The sequence below is a fragment of the Physeter macrocephalus genome, chromosome 5 (genome assembly GCF_002837175.3).
Source record: "Physeter macrocephalus isolate SW-GA chromosome 5, ASM283717v5, whole genome shotgun sequence".
NCBI lineage: Eukaryota > Metazoa > Chordata > Mammalia > Artiodactyla > Physeteridae > Physeter > Physeter macrocephalus.
In genome coordinates this window covers 100,318,680-100,324,208 of record NC_041218.1, presented here as the reverse complement: position 1 = coordinate 100,324,208, position 5,529 = coordinate 100,318,680, and positions in this window count along the sequence as shown.

Below are 5,529 nucleotides of genomic sequence, written 5' to 3'. Positions count from 1 at the left end.
ATGGTATCTAAGGGAAAAAAAAAGGTCATGAAGAACCTAGGGGCAAGACGGGAATAAAGACACAGACCTACTAGAGAATGGACTTGAGGATATGGGGAGGGGGAAGGGTAGGCTGGGACAAAGACTGCCCTTTGAGGTTTGAAGACAGCAGGCAGGGGCCTTGGATCCTTCGCTAGTGCTGAGAAAGGAGCTCAGTGCCCGCAGCGCGGTGCATCGCCGGCAGGGGGCAGCAGAGGCCAGGCCACACGGAGGGCCCCAGCGCCCCGGCGCCCCAGGTGACGTCCAAGATGCTTCCTCCAGGGCTGGGTCCAGGATGTTCTCAGCAAAGCTGCATCTGCACGAGCCTCACTCCTAGCCTGGTTTGATTGCGTAAGCACGCACCTTCCCACCAACATCCTTCTGTTCTCCGCACCCCACACAGCCACAACCAGTGCCTGGAAGGGACTGCGCCTCATTTACTGAATGAATGAAGGAAGGAACGAACGAACAAACGAACGAACATACGAACATACCCATGAATAGCGGTGGAGATCAGGACACAATTTGGTGTGACGGAGAGAGTTCAGGTTGAGGGTTCCTTTCTGCTCAGCCCAGGCGATGCTTGCAACTCAGAGGGCACGAATTTAAGGCTACTTTATGTCACTGAGTTTGTTCTCAGGGTGTCTTCCCTGTACTAAATGCCTTGGGGCCACGCCCGGTGTCTTCACCTCTGTCACAGCCCCGTCCTGTGTCCTTGTGAGAAGCGCAATGCCTGTGGCAAAATGCTCACAAGATACTGCTGTTAAAACACTCTGTTGTAAGATGATGTGTGATGTGACCCCAACTCCTTTGGGAAAACAAGAGCATTGGTCTTGGAAAGGTTCTCACAATCTGACCCCTCCTGACAGAAAAGCGATGGCACCAGTTAGCGAGTCCTCCTACCCCCGAGTCACTATAAGTGGTGGCCAGATCTAAAGTCCCAGTCATACTTGGGGACGTCTTTGTGTGTTTCTATCAGAGACATGGTATCTGGCTGATGGTGTTATTTACAAAATGATTATGTTCCCGCTCTATCATTCCTCACTTATCATCTGGAAATTTCCATGAAAAAAGAACTTTGTATTTAACCCTTTGTCCTGACTCAGGTTGTTGTCAGTCTAGCTTTCAGGTAGTCTCACTAGCTTTCTGGTGAGATGAGACATCCCGTATTGTCCTTTTCTAGCGTAAGATAGGCCATCTCTCCTTGGAGTCAGTGCTCCTTGTAATGGGCAGTGGTTTGGGGGAGACCACAGTCTGAGAGGTGGTAGGCTGGGTACAAAGGCTGTCAATTGAGCTGGATTTGGTTTCTAGGCCTTCATGACGGACAGAGTAAGGAAATATGTGTATTTTTAAAGGCTGTTCTATGCTCTTGTATGAGATGGTCAGCCAAGTGCAGCCGCAAGAGGAAACAAAGAAGAGACTCAGGAAAACAAAGTTGATTACGGCCCCAGGTCCTCGAGACAGGAGACCCAGAACACTAACCCAGGGCCAGAGGGGAAGCACCAGGGTGAACAGGAAGCAGAAGTGGAAGTGATGGGAAAGCCGAGGCCACCGCCTTTATTGGGGTCTCCTCGGGAGAAAAGGGCAGGGCAGAGCAAACAGCTTGGGAATGGCTGGTTTGAATAATTCTGGGGGGCTTTGGGCTGTAGGTGTGGTCCCTAGTTGCCGGGTGCCTGGCCTCTGGGTGATTAAGGCAGAGGAATATTGCCTCCTGGGAGGCACGGTCCAGGCAAAGGGGGTCTGACTCTGGATGGGGGAGTTCTATATCACAGGTCTGCTCCCGGATGGACCCTTTGCTGTCTCTAAGGATTGGCTGATCCGGGAAGGGTAGTCTCTCCTCAGCCAGAAAGGGTTTTCAAGATGCCAAAACATCATAATATACAGAAAATTTTTCACATCAGGCGTACCTCAAAGCTACTGCCAGTTCAGTTCCAGACCACCGCAATACAGTGACTATCACGGTAAAGCAAGTATGGTAATAAAGCAAGTCACACGGATTTTTTGGTTCCCCACTGCATATAAAAGTTACGTTTACACGATACTGTAGTCTGTTAAGTGTGTGGTAGCATTCTGTCTAAAAAAACGATGTTCATACCTTAATTTAAAAATACTTTATTGCTAAAAAATGCTAACCATCATCTGAGCCTTCAGTGAGTCATAAGCTTTTTGCAATAGTAACATCAAAGATCACTGATCATCATAACAAATTGATAATGAGGAAGTTTGAAATATTGCAGGAACTACTAAAATGTGGTCACAGACACATGAAGTGAGCAAATGTTGTTGGAAAAATGGCGCCAATAGACTTGCTCAAAATGCAGGGTTGCCACAGACCTTCAATTTGTAAAAAACACAGTATCTGCAAAGCAATAAGCAAAGTGCAATAAAAGGAAGTATGTCTGTGTATACAATACAAAGGCAAAATGCATTGTGAGTTCATATGTCAAAATTAAACACAGAGCTCCAGAGTTTTTGTATACTTTAATCAGTCTTAAATTTGCACCTCCTTTGTCTGTTGTTTTTTTAAATGCCAGTGCCTATTTACTTTATCCAGCATTCCATGTACCTGGTTAAATTTGGACTCCAATGTATACGGAACACATAAATATATAAACAAATGCATATATTAGATAAAATGTAAAATAGAACATATAATATATACTGTTTAATATTTCCTATGTAATATTGTATTTAGCCTTTAATAAATAAGCATAATGCATAAAACATAGTATATAAAAACTTGAGGAAAACACAGCAAACTACAAAGAATGACTGTCTCTGGATAGTAATATACAAGCAATTCTTATTTTCATTTTTATACTTTTCTGAAATTCCTAACAAAACAATATTCAATATGTGAACCTTGATAAGCACTGATTGATGCTCTCCCAAATTTTAATTTGCATACAGGAAATAATACTGCAAAAGAAATATAAAAGCAGGGAATTCCCTGGCGGTCCAGTGGTTAGGGCTCTGCACTTCCACTGCCGAGGGCACGGGTTCAATCCCTGGTAGGGGAACTAAGATCCCATGAGCCACGCGGTGCGGCCAAAAAAAAAAAAAAAGAAAGAAATATAAAAACAACCCCTTATGAATGATTTTATGATGTTGTTAATATTAGAAGTGTTTGTTTTGTTTTTAGTTAAATGTGTGGTCTTTGTAACTTGAGTCCTAACATGCAGGATGTCACAGTGGTTGTCTCTAAATGTCAGGACATCCTGCCTAGAAGCAGTACCTGCCCCACCCACCCCAAAATGCTGTAAGAGTCAAAGGGCTCCTGGTTATTTTCCCCTGGCTGACCCTGCATCATTGCCCCGCCCTTCTTGTCCACAAAGCAGAGCCCCAGGATTCTGGGGATGAAAGGGCCCAGAGTCCACACCTCCACTTAAGCCCATTAACAAACCATGCCTGGGCTTCCCTGGTGGCTCAGTGGTTGGGAGTCCGCCTGCCGATGCAGGGGATACGGGTTCGTGCCCCGGTCCGGGGGGATCCCACGTGCCGCGGAGCGGCTGGGCCCGTGAGCCATGGCCGCTGGGCCTGCGCGTCCGGAGCCTGTGCTCCGCAACGGGAGAGGCCGCAGCGGTGAGAGGCCCGCGTACCACACACAAAAAAAAAAAAACCATGCCTTCCTGTAACACTTTATGGAGCATCCTAATAAATGAAAGCTCATCGTTGCAATGAACAGGTTTCCTAACCTCAGACCTTCAATCTCCTTGTCTCATCTTCCCTGAATGCACCTCCCTACCTCTTCACGTCTACCTCCGGTGCATCCTGCAAGATCCAGCTCCAGTGCCAGGCTCTCAGAGCCGGCCCACACTTCTCTCCACCGCATTCCATTTGTGTGACCCTCCTACCTCGCGGTCCAGTCATTCCTTCCGTGCCTGGATACCCGTGAGTCCCCCCAGGTTGACCTGTGGTTCATTCATCTCTGCATCTCTCAGCACCAAACACATCACAGGCTCTAAACTTGTATCTATTCAAGAAATGGAAGGTGTCCTTTAGAAAAAGCACACAGAGCTGTCCAGTGCTGAAATGGGAGACCCTGTGGGTAGAAAGCTCACCACACACTCCACGAACGTCAGGAAGCTTCCGCCCTTCCGGGCGAGGGGTGTAAAACGGTGAACAAGCCCCTCCTTACCAAGCTTATGGTCCAGAGGCTTATGAGGAGCCCTGCAGACCTTCTCAATACTGTTGGGCTTTATTAACTATTTTTATTGGAACGCAACACGTAGGGGGCACTGCACAGCTCACCGGTGTACAGCTTGCCGGATTTCCACAACATGCAAGCACAGTGTGTCCAGGACCCACCCGAGAAGCTCCTAGGCTGTCTGAACCCTCTTCCAGCCACTGCCACACTTCAGGGTGAGGCCGACCCCCAGGCGGACCTCTGACTCTACCGATAGTGTCTTCAACTTTTGAAACTGGTGTAATGGAATTTTATGATATGTGCTCTCTGTGTACGTGGGGGGTTTTTTTCACTGAACATAATGCTCAAGGACCATCTTTTTACATGAATAAAGAGTAAACTTTAAATAAATTGCACACCTGAGTCGTTTTAATAATTCAGACAAAAGGTAAAAGGATTTACAGTGAAAAGTATGCCTGTCTCCTACATCCCTTCCTCAGAGGTTACCACCGCTACCAGTTTATTCACCTTCTTTTCAGGCAAACAGGCTTCTGTTATGTACTGTGTGTGTATGTGTGCGTTCTTTCTTACAAACAAAGTGGCTCATGCTACGTACAGAAAGAACTCTTTGTGAGATTACCTCCTGAGTATTTCCCGAGTTAGCCTGCCTTCTCTCCGTCCCTATCACCACCACTCAGTCCGCCTTCGAAGAGTACACCCAGTTACTTAACAGAAGTCACTCGACTTGGCTTTGTCTGGCATTTCCTCATGACTCAATTAGTTTATGCTCTGGGGACAGTAAGACTCCAGAAGCCATTGCTTCCTACTAGGAGACACTGTGTGTCAGTGTGTCCCCCTGCAGGGACACAAATCTTGATCACTCGATTAAGGAGGGGTCTGCACATACAGATGGACAACGGGCACATGAAAAGATGCTCAACTTCACTAATTATTATAGAAATGCAAATCAAACTACAGTGTGGTATCACCTCACACCAGTCAGAATGGCCATCGTTAAAAAGTCGACAGGGCTTCCCTGGTGGCGCAGTGGTTGAGAGTCCACCTGCTGATGCAGGGGACATGGGTTCGTGCCCCGGTCCGGGAAGATCCCACATGCCGCGGAGCGGCTGGGCCCATGAGCCACGGCCGCTGAGCCTGCGCGTCCGGAGCCTGTGCTCCGCAGCGGGAGAGGCCACAGCAGTGAGAGACCCGCGTGCCGCCAAAAAAAAAAAAAGAAGTCTACAAATAACAAATGCTGGCGAGGGTGTGGAGAAAAGGGAACCCTCCTACACTATTGGTGAGAATGTAAATTTTTACACCCACTATGGAGGTTCCATTAAAAACCAAAAATAGAGTTACCATATAATCCAGCAATCCCACTCCTG